Source organism: Lissotriton helveticus, chromosome 3_1, assembly GCF_964261635.1.
Source record: "Lissotriton helveticus chromosome 3_1, aLisHel1.1, whole genome shotgun sequence".
Taxonomy (NCBI): domain Eukaryota; kingdom Metazoa; phylum Chordata; class Amphibia; order Caudata; family Salamandridae; genus Lissotriton; species Lissotriton helveticus.
Genome location: NC_136061.1, coordinates 2,036,351,565 through 2,036,372,173, shown reverse-complemented (window position 1 = coordinate 2,036,372,173; position 20,609 = coordinate 2,036,351,565). Strand labels below are relative to the sequence as shown.

At 46.4% G+C, this 20,609-nt stretch overlaps 1 protein-coding gene across 1 annotated transcript in view; it reads left to right on the top strand.

Moving 5' to 3' along the window:
• Positions 1-8,764: 8,764 nt before the first annotated feature.
• The window catches only part of KLHL25 (kelch like family member 25), a 282,369-nt gene continuing 270,524 nt past the window's right edge, over positions 8,765-20,609 (top strand). Inside the window, exon 1 of the mRNA XM_078683164.1 lies at positions 8,765-9,669. The gene's annotated coding sequence lies outside the window, so the exon portion shown is untranslated. The remainder of the gene's footprint in view (positions 9,670-20,609) is intronic.

Here is a 20,609-nt window from a genome sequence, read left to right as displayed (position 1 = left end):
TTATTATTAGATACCTGTACTCTGTGCTCAGGGACTGAAGGTTGCTGTCTTGGGCGATTTCCACCCTCTGTCACTAAGGTAGATATTTTTTGAGGGGATTTAGAGATGCTACTAGCTGTAGTGAGAGTTTCAACAGGGCCTCCTACATCCCCATTTAAGCCCTCATGTTGAGCTGTTTTAGTATATCCAAATTACCCAGTACCATTTTTTCTAAATTCCCTATTTTATTGGTCAGAACTTTAGTTCTTTCCAGCAATGGTAGAATTAGGGATCTCAGCATCTGCTCTGAATCATGAAGCCTACGGGATTTGGTGGTAATGTTTCCAAATCAACCGTGGCGCTCTTTGCGCTATTCTCGGTCTCAGAGATAGCTAAATAACCCTCACATACTTCCCCATGTTGCCCTTGGACAGTGGAAACTGTTTTTTGCTGTTTACGGCTGCGTTTGCCCTTCCCCCTGTGTGGTTTTTTAGTATATTTAATTTCTTTCTGTTTGGTTTTCTGATTTCTTGATCTTTGGGGGGGGCTCTCATTATGTAATCCGACAGATATATTGGAATTCATCAGTGAAAAATCACCCGAGCCCTCTAAGTTAATAACATCACGATTTAAAGTAGAAGACTCCGCCATTAAGTGGGGCGGTTGTAATGTAGGTGTTAATGACAACCTGGTAGGTGACGGAGAAGATACAGGAGGTATACTTAATAATAATGGGGTACAGAGATTATCTACAGGCCTGGGAAACTCTGCAAAGGAATCCAAAAGCATAGAGTCTGAGGTATTTGCCAGTGTTACAGAGATATTAGTAGCTAGTGAAGGTAGGCACATATTAGGGGGCAGCGAGAGCCGTCTCTCTGTATTCTCGATAGCAGTTACAACCACCCCAATAGTCGTTTGTAACATCCTGTCTATTGCAGTCAGGGTAGGCAAAGGGGTGGTAGTACATTTTGTCTGACTGGAGCTGGATTGCGTAGTCATAGGAGTGTTCTTACCCTTAGATCACGGTATTGTGTATAGTAAATAGATGTACCTTACGTTCAAAGTGCAAATCCAATAACGTCCATATACTGGAGCCAAGAGATGTTGCCCAGCCCAGCCACGTCCTGCCCCGGACGGCCACAGACGGCCCGCCCTCTGACGGCCACAGACGGCGATCCCTCTGATGGCCACAGACGGCCCGCCCTCTGCCCGGGCTCAGCCCGGCTGGTCCCGCACGCGTCCCGCGAGGCGGAAGATAATACCCCTTTTTAAAGCACCTCCGGGGCGTGCTTCGTGCGGGCTTCTGGGTGTTGTGGCCCTCTGTCCCCCCCCCCTCTGCGGCTGTGCCAGATGTTCTGCTGCGCCGGCGGTGGGGGGGGAACTGCTACAGGGCGAGAAGTTGGCAGGCAAGAGTCCCGGGAGAAAAACGGCACCACAGGAACCTCCACAAACACGGTGAACAACAATGGCAGGCAATCAGACTTCTTTTGGGCACCACCTTGGTTTTGAGTTTTCTGCTTCACCCTGGTTCTGGCCCATCTATTTGCCTTCTTTCCCAATTCTTGGGGAGAAGTCAGATCAGAGTCAACCAGGTATTGATGCAACAATTGATTTTGGAAATTAATAAGGATCTGCTCCCTCATAATTAAATTGTACACTCCTTTGAAATCATTCACTACACTGCCAAGTTACCAGCCTTCCAGAGTCTTAGTAGCACAATCTACAAAGTCAACCCAGTCCTGAGTCTGTGCTTTCTAGGTGTCTCTGAACTTAATCCTGTATTGCTCAGTGGTTAAGCCAAACCCATCAATGAGAGCACTCTTCAGAACTGAATAATTATCAGCATCCTCTTCCCTAACGGTGAGGAGCTTAGCTCTACCTTTGTCAGCAAAGGAGGGCCACAAGATAGCTGCCCACTGCTGTTGGGGGACCTTCTGTACCTTACAGGCCCTCTCCAAGACAGTTATCCATTTGTGGATATCATCCCCACTATGGTAGGGAGGGACGATCTTGCTCAGGTTCCTATGGTCATAAGTATTCTCCTTAAGCCTTGGGACACTGTTGCTGCCTCAGTGGCAATCTAGTCCCAATCTCTTTGTAGCCCTCTGGAGCTCTAAGGATTCCCTGTCTAGGGCCAACTGCTCCTTCTTGAGCCTACGCTTGATTTTCTCAAGCTGTAGAAGTTGGCACTGTCTATCATTAGAGTTATCTCCCTTATTGGATATGGAAGTCCCTACAGAAGTTCCTAAGTATCGAGATTCTACAGAGGGAGATCTAGATCTCCTAGGTAAAGTCTGTACTCTTACTGGTGGAGTAAAGAGAGGGCCGCTGGGGCCTTCTCCTCCACCTAATGGAAGTTCTAAATTGTCCAGGTTGGAATCATCTTGATTACCCAGGTCAGGGTTTGTGTCCAGGTCAAAGAAAGTTTCACTTCCTGGCCTTTCATCATTCCCTGCACCACCCACTGTTTCTACCTCATCAGAGCCTGTGGTCTTTCTAAGATCATCTAAGTAACACCTCAATGAGACGTTGGGTGTTTGCATTTCTCCCTGTCCTCAACATCCTGGACACACACGTGGCTTTCAATTCCTGGAATGAGAGGCCATTGTACCTAGTTGGCAGAGTGCCACTGGCTTCTCCTCTAGAAGACATACTAGTGTTATGTGGTGTAGGCACCTACCTAACCTAGTGGAGACTAAACTCTCTTGAGCTGGGGAAAGGATGTGCCAGACCCTTGATTTACCCAACTCCAAGTTCAGTAGAACTTACTTATTCAAATCTTGAAGTATTATATGGGCCTAATACTTTTAGTGTTTTTCAGCTAATCACTCAATGAGATGTATCTGGTAAAACAATAGCAAGCTTGAATCCCAACCGCTGCACACGAATATGAGAAGGTGGCTTGGTATATGCTGTCTACTAGCTAAAGTGGGCAACATGTACCAATCCACACAACCCTTATGATGTATGAGGTCAAAGATAACCTTTATGAAAGCTATCCTAGTCGTAGCTATGGAGAGCAGCCTTCAGTCTTAATCATGAAGGAATGAAAAGCAACTTGTTTTACCAGAATATCACCTCCTGAATGACCAAATGAGGGAGAACCACAAAGTTGTTATATACAAATTTGTATTTATTAATATAACACTATCTACTATCCTCTACATGAGGATAGAACACAAAGCACACAATACTAGATCAATAGAACAGTTGTAAGTAGCACAATGCACAGCGGGCTCCAAGGGGAGACCGAACCATATACTAAAATAGTGGTATAACAATCACGACTTGACTAGACACAGTGCCTAGTGCACCTAGAATCATTGGGACCCCAAAGAACCACCCAAGGTGATGACACAGGAGACCCATGGAGGACGGGTGCACTAAGGAAACACGACTGCGTGCTCTGTACAACTCTATGTGAAAGTTGCGTTGCAAAGTTAAAGTTTAAGGACCCTTCTAGGAGGACTTCGAGCAAACCCTTCGGAACTTAAGAGTTTACAGAGCCACCCCACCAATGGATACCGTAGTATCGGAATTACCTATCCAAGGGAAGCCGGGTGCATAGGTCTGCAGTAGCGTCGGAAACTCTTGTTGCTCTCTATGGAAGGAAGTGAAGAAACACCGTGCCATGAAGGTAAAAAGGGTCCGGTGGAATCCAAGCCTGGATTCTGGATGGAAGGAACCTGAAAGCAGAGGGAACAAAGTCTGGGTCACTTCAGAGTGACCAGGGGCTCGGTATACGAATGCCCACCCATGTCGGGTGCTTCAGGTATGAAGAGGGGATGCTTGACTCTGCAGCCACGAGGTCCCGGAGACGTCAAGGACAACCAGAAGCGGGAGATGAGCTGTCCCACAAAGGATATCGAGAGCTGAGAGGTCAGTGGTTGGCGAGAGCACCAACATGCCTTGGCAAAAACAACCCATGCAGGAAGGACAAACATGTTACGGTGTGAACCAGCAAGGTCCAGGGGACTCACCAAGCAATGGAGAGTCAGGGCACATATGGAGCAACCAGGATAACCCTTGAACAAGAAAGATGACACTCAGGGCAACCCACAGGCCGAAGGCCCAGGAGTAGCGGGAGAACCTTGAGCAAGATTGCACGGTACCAGTCCACGGAGCACTCGGTGCAAGAATGCCGGAGTTCATTGGTGCAAATACTGCTCAGGGTCAGGACTACATGGAGTCCAATGAACAAGCTCAGGAATTTCCAACAAGCATATGCACTTGCAAATAGACGAAGTGCACAGGGGTTCGTGTTACGCAGCCCCCACAAGGGATACTGGCCTCAAACTCAGTGAGAGGGCACACCCGCTCAGGGACCATCAGGAACCCACCTCCTGTGTTGCTGATATCTTCAGAGTCTGCAGGAGCTCAGGAGCAACTACCGGTCAGTTTTGCTTTAGGTGCCTGCAAAGCAGGGGAGTGACTCCTTCACTCCAAGGGAGATTCTTCTGTTGTCTTAAGTGCTCCACAGGTCCTGCAAGGAGTCTATATGGAGTCACGGCACCAACTCGGATTTGGACGGAAAGGGGGATGAAGTCAAACCCAGTCAAAGTCCAGCGAAGTTCAAGGTGTCCAGACGGTCGAAGGTCAGTGGTTTCTTCTTGTAGAATTTGGTCCATGTAAAATCTAATGTCCTGTAGCCAGGTAACCCATTTTACATCCACGGGCACGGGAGAGGGTTGGACAGATTCCGGGGACCCTCCTAGGCGAGGGGCAGGACAGAGGGGTGGCTACACCCATGTCCTTTGTCCAGTTTCATGCCAGAGCAGGAATCAATGGCTCCCAGAACAGGTTTGAGCTGTACAATGTACAGGGACACCAAATGTGCCCCGAGTGCAGACTTTCAGGCACTCTCAGAGTGCACCCACCCAGCCCCAATACACTAAACCCTGTCTGGGCAGTGGTCACTTCTCCCCGTAACAGGATGCCTATTGTGCTGCCTTCTTCTGCTGAAGTGTGGTTCAGCAGCAGGAGAGAAGAAATGTATCTCTGGCTGGCAGCATCCATTTTGGGGTGCCCGGGTCGAGAAGGCTGGCACCGGGTAGACCGGTGATCCCACGAAGCTCACTTCAGAAGGGTGGAATCATATCTCCCACACCGGTTACTGCTGTGGAGGTATGATTCCAAGGTGTTTTGATACCAAACACGATATGTTTATATGCAGCCGTTTTCAAGATAGCATTTACCGCAAGGTTATAATGCACCTCTACCTATATCTCCGGCTGAGTCACATACAACCCAGGAGAATGGTCACCGAAGGCTGCAGAGGGGTTTTGCTCATGCAGGGGCACCCTCTCACATAAAACTAAGCACCCTGCCTTCAGGAATGATTAGGCCTGCTATAAGTTTGACTTATACGTTTTTAAGTGTAGTTACCATTAGATATAGTGAACCTATATCTAAAGTAAGTGGTGCAAGCACCATCTTACACAGACTGCAGTAGCAGACCTAGAGTTCCTTTTTGCATTGCCTCTCATGGGTGGCATAATACATGCTCCAGCCCCTGGGAGTCCTCTGTGGTACCTATGCCCTGGGTACATGATGTACCATATACTAGGGACTGATAAGCGTAGCCCAGTATCCAATCTGGAGTGTTCCAAAGTACAAGTATGTCAATTTAAGGAAGAAAGCAGATAGGCTGGGGTCCTGATTAGCAGGATCCCAGCCAGACTCGTCAAAAACAGTGAGACACCAAGCAAAAAGTGGGGGTAACCATAAGAAGCAGGTCCTACTTTCCTACACCAGATTTATGATTTTGCTTACTACTGATTCAGCATTATTTGATTACATGTTCTGTGTTAGTGCCCATTCTTCCCAGGTAAATACATTCTGCCCACTCACGTTAATTTCTAAATTGAGATATTCAGAGTGCCAGGGTTCTTGTGGTATCCTGTCCAGCTCATTACTTTTCCATCTACAAGATGGACATTGGCTTATATTTCTTATCATACCAAAAATGAATTGAAGAAATATGTTGATGGCCTCACAGGACCACTTTAATCCTGATCATTCCAGATTTTTGCTTTGCACAGAAGAGAGTAATATGTCACCTCTAAATGATTGCATAATTATAACCGCTTCTTTCACTCACGATAAAGTGTAACTCAATCCCACATGTGCAATGAAATGTTACATATAAAAGACACACTGAAATAATGGAAACGTCATACATAACTATACTGAAAACTTGGAAGCTATGCTGCCAAGTTCCGCAGGTTCATGCCTGATGTGCTACTCCCATACATGCCAACAGACCCGATTCAGATGGGAGACCCCATATTTTTTAAGTAAAAAATTGCTTTGTTTTGCTGTCTCCGACTTAAAATTGCCTCTGATTCAATAGAAGTCAAGGGGGGACATACATTCACCCCATTATTATTATTAAATCTCTCATTAATACCTTCTAAAATGTTGGCATGTTTATGCTACAGTCAAGGTTTTTTTCCTTTGAATTCTTGTGCTCATAGTCTTTTTTATAACGGAATAAATAGTACTTCAAGTCCCAGATTTTAAATACAAAAACCTGAACTGGGATGGCACATCACACATGGATCTGGGATGCTTGGCAGGGCTGCTTAATACCCATTTTTCATGCATTAAGTTTAACATTTTAATTGCTGCGTAGTTGTACGTGTTGAAAAATTATTACAGACTGCATCTCAGTTGTTGGCTCTTGGTTTTGGGTGGTTTTAGAAACTCTATAAACCTTATTTATATGCCCTTGCGACCAGTAGGGTATGACAGAGGTAACTATGTATTGCTTTGCTAATCATTGTGACCAAAATTACAGATGAAAATATTGTCACCAACTGCAATTTTTTCCTAAGCATTTGCATTCCTTTTTTGAGTTCAACAGATAGTTTATTTGGGAAAACCTTAAGGGAGCTACACAGATGCCCCCTTGCTGAATTCAAAATGTTGTCTACTTGAAATGTATAGTTTTCTGACATCACCTATGTGTTTCACACCTGTTTCCACTACAAACTGCAAATAGGTTCAAATTAGGAAAAAATTGACTACCTCTTAGAAAAATGCAAAAACTGTGGAAAAACTTTGGGGCATATTAGCGATTGTGGTATTGTCGCTTTAGCGGCACTTTTTGCCGCTAAAGCTGCAATATTTCTATTGCCCTATTAGCAAGCTGTCGCTAACAGCTGTTAGCAACGGCTTGATGGCGAAAGCGACCGTTTTGGTGCTGCTTTGCATGTTAGCGATATTTATCGCTAATGACATGCAAACTCCTTGGCAAACACTCGCTAACACAGCTTCGGGATATCATCTCGTCATGAGCCGCGGTTCTCGTGTGCTTATGACGAGCTGAGCTCGTCATGACCACACCCGTTTCATTAGAACGCTCGCACAGCAGGGGAATTTGCCCAGCGTGCAAGCGTTCTAACGGTCATGACGAGCTCAGCTCTTCATGAGCACACGAGAACCGTGGCTCATGACGAGCTGAGCTCGTCATGAGCGTTGGAGGGGTTAATATCGCCTTGGATGTACGCGTTGCTAATAACGCGCTATCTCGGTGATAAAATCCAGCGATATCTGGCGATAAAAAAATTAGCGCTAAGCGCGCTTTGCTATATTTATCGCAAAGCGTTGCTAATATACCCCATTGTTTTTTTATACAACCCTACTTGTTCATGGTAGCTATGAAGATGGGGGTGCTAGCTCAGCAACCCTTTTGTGGATGCCAAATCTAAAGGGGAGGGGGTTCTGGGAGGGGGGACTAGTGACTTCTTGTAGAGCACTTTTTAAAATCATTTTGCCCCCTCTTATCTCCGCTCCCCCCCCCCCCCAAAAAAAAAATAGCTGTATTTTAACTACGTTCTCGTTTCCCTCCATGGCAATCTATAAACACTGGGGGGCAGATTTATGAAGGCCTTGCGCCGCCGGTGCGTCACTTTATTTGACGCAACGGCGGCGCAAACAATGCGCCCTATTTACAACGTGACGCATCTAGGAGATGCGTCACGTTGTAAAGCCCTGCGCCATAAGGAGGCGTTCCTGCGCAGGGGGGGCGTTCCTGAGCAGGAACGCCTCCTAAAAGTGGCTGAGTGAAATCTATGAGATTTCACTCAGCCACTTTCAGGACAATGCTGCGTCAAAACCCTGCGCCTGCTTGAAGCAGGCGTAGGTCTTGACGCAGCATTGTGGAGATGGGGCACCCTCGAGCCTTGCTGGAGCTGCGTCGCACTTGCGGCGCAGCTCCAGCAATGCGCCACTTTTACGGCACAGATGCGTCACGCATCTGTGCCGTTTTTGCCCCATGGTGCGCCGCATTATAAATGCGGCGCACCATGGGTGGCGGAGCGGCGGCGCAGGATGACTGGCGCATCCCTGGGGATGCGCCAGTCATCATAAATCTGCCCCTGGGTGCCTTTAGAAGTCCCTGAATGTTAGGAGAAAAAGGTGTAAATGTGGCGTGGATTACTTTTTGTGGGGATAAAAAAATATGAATATTTAAATGCAAGCTACTCCAAACGTCCTAAAAATGGCTTAGTACTACGGAGGGAAAAGTTCTAGCAGTGAAGAGGCTGCGCGTTTTACTGTTCCAAGATGGCTCCTTGATTAGAATCAGAGCCTTCAAATGACGTAAACAGCTTGATCCTACACAAGTGAATGACGCATTAGAGTCTATCTTCCTGGTTTGAGATGCTCTGCATATTGTGGTTGGGTGGGTTGCTTAGACCCGCCTTTTGCCTTTTCCGAAACCGATTGGATTATTCTGTGATCCTTCAAAATAGCACGCCTCTTTAATGTGCCAGCGTTTCCTGGTTCGGACAGTGCTTATGCTGAAATTAGGCAGTGTTTTACAATTCAGGGACAGTCACTGGCAGCGTGTTCTGTCAGTCCTGAACAAACGCGCCTCAGCCTCACACAGTAAAACCAAATCGTTTGTTGTGGAGTTATGACAAGAGAGTTGGGGTGATTAATGTATTGGTCCAGGTGCTCTCTCCATATATGCCGTCCCGGATTTTCGTCCATACAAAGTAGAGCGAATCTGTTCCACGAAAGGAAGACCCTATGCGGCTCTGCCCTATCGTGCTATCCCCCGTCTTCCAGAGCGTACAGCAGCCGCCTTAACAGAGAAGTGCTTCGGGGGACAGATTAGAGAAACTCGGGGTGCAGGGGCTAGTGTGTTACTGATTTTACTATTCCCGTTGAGTGGCTGTCCTACCCCTTACAGTTATATCTAAACAGTCCAGTTACATCTCTCCTCATCCAACAGATTCACAATAATCCATTGTTCTGTGGCTTCGCAGAGCACCCGACTCCTGATATTTGCGGACCTCTGTGGTAATGGACAGTTTCACATAGATTTTATGCTGTACGCGCTGCTGAGCTTTACACAATACCGGGAGCTCGCTATTCAAATGACTACAATAGGCATCTCGCTCAATTCGCTGTAACAGCATCCCGGAGAGAAGGCTCACATGCTGTAAGAGAATAGAAGCCACCCCCACCCCGCCGTCCCAGCTCAGAGTTTGAGAGTGGTTCACTGAGCACAATGACCCCTTCCCTCACAGGCTGGCGCAGATCTTCCCAGAGTGAAGGAAGCCTTGCTGCGGCTCGGGCTGAAGCAGACCGTCGCAGAGCAGAGACCCACAGAGAAGGCTGAGCATAGAAGCCCCTGTCTACAGACTGAAGCAGATTTTCCCCACTTAAGAGACCCCGGAGGTAAGTGATTACTAAAAAGTGAAATGCCACCCGGACCTGGAAGCTTGACAGCTGTCTTCGGCACTAGGTATACTGCTATAGACTTAGAATGGTGCTCTCGAAATAGAGCAAGGCACAGGTAGCTAGCTGCCAATGTGGTATGTAAAACCCCCCATTATAAATACGCCTAAATCTGAGATAATCCAGCGCATTTGCTTTGTACCGTTTTTGTGGCGCCCGTCTATATTTTACAAGCGCCTCATAAAACTTAGGCAATTCGATTTTATCTGACACAGGGGTGCTAGACTTTCCTGTAGACTAGCCTTGCAGACTTCTATAAATATTCTGTAAATATGTTTTAATAATTCATTTTTTGAAAGTAGAGAGTGGTTGCTGAGTGTATTACATATTCATTCGCACGAAATAGCCTGTCAAGAAAACAAAGGTTAATAAATAGTCAAATGTATGAGACCAAGCTGTTTAAATATTATGTGTTACCCTTTCAGAATTGCGCAAACTTGCTGGTGCGAATGGACAGAATCTGCACACTGTTCTGGGGTGAAGCGTGTTATGTAAACACTGCTTTACAGCTGTGGACACGGGACAGAAGGGAAGGGAGTTTTCTGGGGCAGCTGACCCATCAAGTTGGTTGGTGCCCAGGACATTGCCTCATAATTTATTTGATCTCAGCTCCAAGAATACAGTGTAGAAGAGGGCAAGGATTGTGAGCAGAGTAGAAGTTAAACATTGTACTTGTAACAAAATTGTTCATTAACGAGGCAGGGAGAATGCCATGTTATGCAAATGAAAAATCAGTTTTAAAACTGGATCCAAAAGCTACAGTATTGGGATTTTGCTTTCATCACATTTCCGATTACATCAGGCTGTCAGAAGATACCCGTTTTCAGTATCCTACAAAATTAAAAGCATCGGTATTTGTAAACTCAGCTGTGCTTGTGAGGGTATTCAAGCAGAGGGATAGTTTATTATTGAATGAAAGACTTTATTCAGTTTGTATCATGATTTCTATTAAAAAAAATCACAACTGTCACTAATTTAGAAAGTTAAAATGCTACCCAACGTTAATCTGAAATAATTCCCTTTTTTCTGACGACATCAGGTAGAAAAATTATGGTCATAAACCGTAGTTGCATTTGAAAAACTGTACTGAAAAAGTATTGTTTTGGTTGTAGATAACCCGTGAGAGCTCACTGGGTTACACACCTGTGCATTAAATACCAACATATCCTGCAGGTAAATACTGAAACTAATGCTGCATCACTGCAGGACTGATGTGCCACACAAAGAGATCAGCTTCTTTTACACGATTTGGTGCTGGTTCTGTGGTGTGATACTAAATAGACTCACCAACTTGGTTGATGTACACACCGACATACTTGTATGGCTTACATCCTTTATAAGTAAACACAACAAAGAACGATTCTTTCCCATGGATTTAGCTATGCGAACCTGACCTGGGTTCCCAAGAGGGTATTTCCTTTGACCAGACATCTTCCTGACGGTCATTATTTTACTAATTCGGCACTTTGCTTCCAGTATCATGCCTACCTGTCATCCTGAAGTGGATGACCGCCCCATCACACGTTATTGTGGGGAATCCAACAGTGGAGTTACCATTTTGATTACAAAATAACTTTTGATTTTCGCACCAGCATAAATTGATGAAGGTAATTACATAAAAGTTGGCATGATGGTGGAATCATACCGAAAATTCTCGTTATTTTGGTTTGTTGCAGTCCAATCAGTAGTATTCAAGATGTTTGCATGACAAAAAGGTGCTGGGTGAAACTGAAATGGTTAAACTTTCGTATATTTGGACTGCTGCTTGCTATAAGCTGTTCACAAACCATTTTCAAATGAAGTTGACCCAGTTAGGACGATTCCTTGTAATTCAGAAACTATTCAAAGAGCTGGCTGTTCACACACAGTTCGCCAACCGGCAAGATCTACTTGGTTGCTACGGTTGAACAGTTTTGTTGAGGCTATGATAAGGATGGGCATTTCAGTTATCAGACCATTCATGAGCCCTCCATCACGGAAATATCATGGGGGAGCGTGGATAGTCGTTTAGCATAACACAACACCTATGAGTGGGGTTAATCTCAGAGGGGAGCAAAGGCTCAGAAAAATACAAGAAAAGAAGAATTGTCAGTTCATGAACCATAAAATGACATTTTCAGTCAGCAAGGTGCCGATGCAGTTCTTGAAGTAATCTCATTCACTAGCCGTTTCTCAGGCCGCATTCCAGTCCATGGTTTTAAGACACTGTGGCACAGTTTGCCAGTAAACTGTTTACAAACAAACAATCTTAATAAAACACCCTCTTATACTCAAATGGGCACGTTAACCATCCAAAACGTAAAACAAACATTGATGTTTGTAAGTTATGGTGTTACGCAGCCATAACTTCCCCTTATCTCCAAAATGCATTGCTTATGTCCTCATATAGCACAGCCAAGGTGTCAGTAGCCCTTTCAGAGGGCCACAGGGTAAGGAGGAGTTTCAGGGCCCACCTGTGAAGATTGCGGCTCTGGATGTCCCGGAGCCTGTCCTACTGGGGACCCTGAATAACTGGGTACTACCCCTTACAGCACCTGACTGTCAGTGGTAGCGTGGGTCGAGCAGTCTAAGGATGCTTGAGGGAGATCTAGGCATGAGGTATAGAGACTCAAGTCTTAAAGTAACAACAATACACTGATTTTCTAGCCAAATACTTTCTTTATTGAAAAAAAGAATAGTTTAATATGATCACGCAAAGAATAGTCCTGAAACATTAAATAATCACCACTGGGTCTTTAGGTCAGTGTGCTATCGCTGGCCCACATTGAATGTCTGATTCCCTCTGTCCTGTCTAGTGGGATTGTTTATTCCCCATTCTATACCAGTTACGACCCTCAGATGTGGCCCACCCTAGTCCTCAAACAACAAAGTTTTGCGTCGCCGTAAGTGTAAGTGCTAGCAGCATTTAGGTGCTAAGTTCATGCCAGTCCTCACAGGCTTGCAAAACCAACAGTTGATGGACAGAATGCAGAACAATGTCATACATTCACCCCAGTACAGAGATCTGGGCCTAAATCCATCGTTTTTTTGCACTCCACACCACTCCAGTTCAGAATTGGGGTGGTGTGGTGAGCAAAAAAACGATGGATTTAGGCCCAGATCTCTGTACTGCGGTGAATGTATGACATTGTTCTGCATTCTGTCCATCAACTGTTGTTTTTGCATTTGTCACCCCGAGTGGGACGGGTATGCTCAGACGTGAGTCCCGTGCTCTCCACACCACTGGAGTCAAGCTATCCTTGCTGAAGACTGCTGATAGCCAGAAACCGGTCCTATGATGCTTGATTCCAGTCCAAGGAAGACATGGCTTGGCAGTTTGGGCTGGACTGTTCCCATGAAGCACAGGGTCAAGGCTGATTTGCATATGGCCATGTCTGAATTGGGGTGGTGTGGTGAGCAAAAAAACGATGGATTTAGGCCCAGATCTCTGTACTGGGGTGCATGTATGACATTGTTCTGCATTCTGTCCATCAACTGTTGTTTTTGCATTTGTCACCCCGAGTGGGACGGGTATGCTCAGACGTGAGTCCCGTGCTCTCCACACCACTGGAGTCAAGCTATCCTTGCTGAAGACGGCTGATAGCCAGAAACCGGTCCTATGATGCTTGATTCCAGTCCAAGGAAGACATGGCTTGGCAGTTCGGGCTGGACTGTTCCCATGAAGCACAGGGTCAAGGCTGATTTGCATATGGCCATGTCTGAATTGGGGTGGTGTGGTGAGCAAAAAAACGATGGATTTAGGCCCAGATCTCTGTACTGGGGTGCATGTATGACATTGTTCTGCATTCTGTCCATCAACTGTTGTTTTTGCATTTGTCACCCCGAGTGGGACGGGTATGCTCAGACGTGAGCCCCGTGCTCTCCACACCACTGGAGTCAAGCTATCCTGGCTGAAGACGGCTGATAGCCAGAAACCGGTCCTAGGATGCTTGATTCCGGTCCAAGGAAGACAATGGCTTGGCAGTTCGGGCTGGACTGTTCCCATGAGGCACAGGGTCAAGGCTGATTTGCATATGGCCATGTCTGAATTGGGGTGGTGTGGTGAGCAAAAAAACGATGCATTTAGGCCCAGATCTCTGTACTGGGATGAATGTATGACATTGTTCTGCATTCTGTCCATCAACTGTTGTTTTTGCATTTGTCACCCCGAGTGGGACGGGTATGCTCAGACGTGAGTCCCGTGTTCTCCACACCACTGGAGTCAAGTTATCCTGGCTGAAGACGGCTTATAGCCAGAAACCGGTCCTTGGATGCTTGATTCCGGTCCAAGGAAGACATGGCTTGGCAGTTCGGGCTGGACTGTTCCCATGAGGCACAGGGTCAAGGCTGATTTGCATATGGCCATGTCTGAATTGGGGTGGTGTGGTGAGCAAAAATACGATGGATTTAGGCCCAGATCTCTGTACTGGGGTGAATGTATGACATTGTTCTGCATTCTGTCCATCAACTGTTGTTTTTGCAGTCCTCACAGGCCTGGCACACTGGAATCTTCTTACCTGACCTAATGACAGCTGGCAATCCCAGGAGGACTGGGGTAGTTCTTCGTGAGCTCTGGTCTCCAGACTCCGAAGGCCTGCAACCTCTTGTTTTCTTTCCCTAATGAGATATTGGTTTCCTCAGTCCTTGGACAGCCTGTGTCGGTGTCAGACATCCTCACCCGGCTCTTGTGGTGATCTGTAAGTGTTTCTCCTGGCTTCTTCAGCACGATGACCCAAGACAATGACCCTAACTTAGGGTAGCCTCCCTCCTGGTCGCACAGGGTCGCCGACCTCAGCCCGCACACAAGCAACGGCCCTGTCTTCATGGTGGCCCCTTTCTTGGTCACATGTAAGTTGCAGATTTTGACCCAAAGATGGGCAACATACCACACTTCAAGGTGGTCTTGCTTATGGTCACATGTAGGTTGCTGACCTTGGCACTCACACAGGCATCGGCCAGCCCTTCACGTTGGCCACCTTCCTCGTGACATGAGGGTCATCGACTATGGTACGATCAGGCATGCAGTCCTCCCTCCTGCAGCAGTCCTGACCGGACCGCATGTCTCACATTTCACTCACCAGAATCCATTGGCTAGGATCCCTGCTGGGCCTTGTTCTATCCAGGTGCTCTCCTCCTCCTCAGCAGGTGCATTGGGCATGGCAGGTAGGCCGATGGCCGATGTTTCAGGCTCAGGACAAGTGGATACTGACTTCCTGGGTGATTGCCCTTCACACAACAGGAAGACTATAAGACCATGGCTCCTAGCCTTGATTACAGCAGCTAAAAGTCATACCGATCGCTTCTCTCATGATGAATAGTGCTGTTGAACAACTTAGGGGTCTCATGCTCCCTCCTTTATAGCCAACTCCAAAACACAAATGTGATTTGGGATATGGATGGCAGCTCTCTTGATTCACTTTCACCTCTATGCTGCCTTCTGTCTGAGGAACAGTGTCCCAGAGAAGGAGTGGCTCCAGCTCGGATTGACCCACAATACAAGTGAAGGGAGTAACCTGGAATCACACCTGTCAGCCTCCACAGAAATATGCCTCATTAAGGTTCAAAGGCCTAGGCCTTCCTCTCTATCAAGATTCCCTGGTCCACAGTGCCAACATTATCAGCCCCACCATGTTTCCGACAATGAGCCCAGGCCCCCTGGTGAGCAACTCTTCCTCGAATCAAAGACACCTTTGATGTGCTGATAGGATGCTCTGCACTCCTTCCTTCAGCATGTGCTCCCATCCCAGTCCTTAGGAATGTCAGCGATACACATCTCCTATTTAGGGGTTGCAGTCCTCATCTCTCTGAGAATATGCAGGCCGTGTGTTTCGAAAATGGAACTCCCAGACTACATATGATGTTAATTAACATGATCAGGCACACACACATTCCAGCACACATACATAAGTGTCACATGCTGTCCGGCGCTACACATAATTCATGCAGGTCAAGGATGAGTTAAGTACACAGCCTCGGAACATGACATACATGGGCCAGAAGGAACCGATCCTGTGATGTAGGTAAAAGGCCTGTTCACACCACTGATCTCTATGAAACCCAAAACGTTTATGCTGCCACCACTCTGCTTGTGTCACTTAATTCTTGGTAAGGGCAGTAGCCCTCTACCATCATGAAGGTAGCGCCTGTTGTGATCCTCCCAAACGAACAAGATCACATTACCATGAGAAAGACGTAGGTCATGGCGCACATGCAGCCGGGTTACTTGGCAGATGTGCTCTTCGGTCACCATATAGGGGATATTTCCCTCCCAACAACACACGGTCTTAATATTTTTTACACCTTTTCGTACAGGCCCATTAGGGTTGACCTTGGATCGTTCTCAGCAAATTCTGTGTGTAGTATCTGGCATTTAGGAGTATGTGTATGAGTGATATACTACTGTTAGCAACTTAGAGAAGAAAGGCAGCTACATTTGCCAGAAATCACAATATGTATTCTCTTATGCATTAATGTTAGATGGAAAGCTCCAGTACCAGTTTCAAAATATAGAAATCCCCTCAGTAGAGACATGTGGAAACAATGGAAACAAAAACAAATGGAAAATAGAATTTTGTTTGTGGCAATTGTGATGCCATTCATTTCGTATATGGTAGTGTGTTATTCTCTTCACCAATTATTTAATCAATGATGAAATATCTTATCACATCAAGGCTGGTGTCATTACACTCGTTAGCTATATAGAGAGGGGTGGGGAAACATATGACCAAGCAGGAGACAAGAGGGGGAGACAATAACGCCAAAGGGCTGAACAAAAGCTCACTCTATGTATATTGGAAACAACAGGTCTTAACATCAGTCATAATTTGGTAGCAGTAGACCACTCACAGCCCAGGCCTGAGAGATAGATATATATCAGTTTCCTGTAGTATTATGATTAAGAAGTCCCTCAGAAAGATAAATGTAGGAATTAGACTTTATTTCCTCTTTCCGTCAGCAAAAGTTTATACGTGCAGTAATTTGTGTCAGCAATGTCATAAAAGTTGTCATGCCGATATGTGATGTCATTTATGATGCCATTTTGTATGTCACTCGTAACATTGTGTAATATCATAAGTAGTGCGTTGGGGTAGGTTTGGTTGTTTAGCTCACCATAATTGGTATCTTTTAGTGGGTTATAGGCTCTGGCTCTTAATCATAATTTACCCTCACCTGAAATGATTAATTATTGTAAAAAATGAAGTTATTAACCATAATTTTTAATATCAAAGTTACTTAATTTTACTAAGAGTATGGCTTCAGGGCCGATACTGGGAGCCAATAAAGTGTATTTTATACAAAATCCTGAAAAAATGACAAAACATTGTTTAAAAGACACATTATGGTTCACATGCATGCGGTATACAAACCTTAGAAACTCTCTGAAAGTGATGATTTGGGTACTATCTAAACTCTTTAAACAATGTGATTAACCAGCTAGCTATGCAGCCACAACCCCCATTTGAACTCGTGATGAATATTTCTCAAATCCACTTTTTAATTTCCCCCTGTTGTTGGTGTCAGAAGTGAGCAGACTACTCACACTCACATCTTTCAAAGATGGCAGCCTTGAGATATGTTTTTCCTTTCCCATAGCTATCCCCAGAAACTAGCCGTCCTTTTCCAATTTCCTTGGTATGCGCTTTCCAGTAGCTACTTCTAAGGACGGCCGGCACGGCTCGCGGGTGGGGAGTCGGGTGCACAAGGAGTGGTGGGGGGTTCGGCCGCGGGCTGCTTCAAAAAAATTATTATGCCTAAAAAATAAATAAAACTTATAATAATACATAGAAATAAATAAAACTTACCTTGCCGCAGCGTCCCCGTCTTCTCTCCTGCTCGCCTTTGTCTGACTCCAGGTCGAAACAGGAAGCGGGTAGCCAGGCTCTTACCCCTAAGCCAATCACAATGCTCCAAAGGAGCATTGTGATTTGTCTGAGCGCCGTGATAAGGTGCTCAGCCAGGGTATGGGGGCGAAGGGGGTGGGCATGTTCTCCATGCAGGCTGCAATGCAACCTGTATGGAGAACATAGGAGTGCACATGACTGGTTTGGGTGGCCCGGGATGGCCTACCAAACAGTCATTGCGTACTCAGGAGTGGGCAAACCACTCCGGCCCTACCCTGATCCATAAGCGGAGAAGCCCCGCCCGCCGGCAAAACAAATATAAAATGGTACTACTGAAAGTTATTACCATTTTATGTTATTGCTTTTCGCACTGCGAGAACGCAGTGGTGCGACGCTCTTCCGCCATAGCGGATGGCCGGCCACTGGATGCTTCCCTTTGTCCCATGCATGCCAGCCGCTTTTCTTTCTTGTGTTAGCCAACGTCTCTAACCATGGTCTTTATTCTGCTGCACCGTCTTGCTTTTTGGAGCTCTAACATCTTGTCCTTATAAACATAACCATTTGAGGTGCTTCCATAGTTGTTTGTGTCCCCTGTTTTCCTGCTCTTTCATCACTTCGTGGTTAGACTTTCTGGTGCATGTGGCGGTGTGAAGCATGACCTCCCTCTTGCCTTTAGGGGAAGGAATATAGTCGAGTTCATTATCGTGATCAGTATCAGGCTTATTGCTGGTGTTGAAACTAGAATGTTTGGGGTTTCTAGTAGCCGTTGAAGTCTTCACCACAACCTCTGCATTTTCTAGTAATTTTCAACTGCATGACTGCCTGAGCAGAGTTATTATGAGTGGACTCATGATCCACTGTCATCATCAACATAACCCTGCCCTTGTGCAAGTATCTTTTGGATCCGGTCTGGATCATGTCTGTAATGATATCAAATGCTTTTTATTGTGGCTTCTGTGTGGTCTATATCTCAGTGTCTTGGAAAATGTTATTAAAAAAAATGATTATTTAAACTACATTAAATAAAGTCTAGATTATATTAGAGACAAGTAAGTGTGAAGTGTGCTTTTTAGCTTTTGCGTGCACAGCGCATGTCCTTTGCTTGAGAAAGCTATTGTTTTTAATATACACTTAAAAGTGTAATGTTCCTTTGCCCCACACTAAGTACAGAGTCCATGTAAGTAAGAATGCTTGTCTTTATTTCCAATATAACAAGTAAATTGAGCTCAAGGGCGCCGAGCGTCTCACAGCGACTGCTCCGGTCGCCAACTGCCGTTTTTCCCGTTCGCGCCTTCACTCTGGCGCCTACTGCGCATGCGCGCACATCGCGCTCCTGTCTATGGCGTGACGCGTCATCGCGTTCACGCTCATAGACTAGAGCGCATCCTACATATCTCCCCCTTTTTAACAATAAACAAAGTTAACTGTTCAACCTCAACAGAGTTGTCCCTGGTTTCCCAATGTTCTCTGGCTGGCAGCCAGGATACCAACTTATCATTAATGTCCACTCATTTCATAGTCTCTATATCTTGAGGGCACTGTAACTGCCCGGCCACTACGGGTGTGTCTTACCGGCATGCTCTCTTCCACCTCTCTGTCTCCGCCTGGTCTCACACCATCTCTCCGATCTCCACTCTGTGTTACTCCAGCCGGTGTGACATCTCTGACTGCGCACCCTGCGCCGGGAATGTCTATCTCACTGTCCTCTCCTGTTTCCTCGGGCAACACTTCCTCAGCCTGCTCCGGTCGAGGCGTGCTCTCGTGGAAGTCCTTCTGTGCCTCTGTCTCTTCCAGCTTGGGCCATACAACGATCCTGTTTACTCTAGCCATGCGGTCTTGGGACCACACTCTGCCATCGCTGAGGAGGGCTGCTCTACCTCTCACCTCCTTGACTTGTAGGGGCTGACTATATTTGCTGTCGCCTTTCTTTTGAAGGGTAGGGAGTTTAACCCTAACCCACTCTCCTTCCTCCAGCCCTGTTCCACTCACATTCCGACGTTTGTCATAATTCGCAGCATAGATCTTTTGGGCTTTTTCCAAGTTGTGTTGAACCACCGCAGGGGACCATTTACTAGTGATGGTCTTTTCCCTCCACACTACATTGTCTCGTGTGAACGGATGCCGTCCTCTCAAAACTTGGAATGGACTGTACCCCACCGCCGTGGGGGTGATCCTATAGGACCACAGCATACTCATTACCTCGATCTCCCAATCCTTTCCCTGCATGATGGCCGCCTGTATGGAGCCCATCAGCACACGGTTGAACCGCTCCACCTGACCGTTGCATGCGGGATGATACACTGCCGTGTGTTTGGATTCGATACCATTCCTCCTCATGAACCTAGTCCATTTGTCCGAGACAAACTGCGGGCCATTGTCACTGAGGATGGTTTTGGGGATGCCTTCCCTTAAGAAAACTGAGGTCAGGAATCTCAAAATCGTGTCAGTGTCCATGGATTCTTGAATGTCCACCTCAGGCCATTTTGAGTACTTGTCCATAACTACACACAAGTACTTGTTCACTCCCTTGCTGTCCAGGACCGGTCCCAGTATGTCGATTGCCACATTCTCCCAAGGTCCCTGTGGCGTGTCAAACTTCCCCATGGCCGGTCGGAGAGGCCTCAGCACTTTGTCAGCGCCCTGGCATTGGCCACACTCCCTTACTTGCCTCTCAATGTGGACATCCATGCCTGGCCACCAATACATCTGCTTAACGCGTGCTTTGGTCTTTACAATGCCTAGGTGGCCCTCGTGTAATAGAGTTAGCAATCTAGGAACCAGCGAATCTGGCGGCACAACTCTTTCGCCCCTATAGATAAACACTCCAGAATCACTCAGGGACAGTTCTTCCCTAATTTCATAGAACCTCCGTACTCCATCAGTGAGCTTCTTTTTGTCAGGCCAGCCTGATGTTAAGTATCTCTTGATTTCCACTTTTTCCATGTCCTCATCATAGGAGGCCTCCCATTCTTGGGCACTTATCGAACTCTCATAGTCCTCCATACTTGCCACCATCTCCTCCTTGTCCAGGGCATCCTCTGGCGCCACTTCCATCGCCGC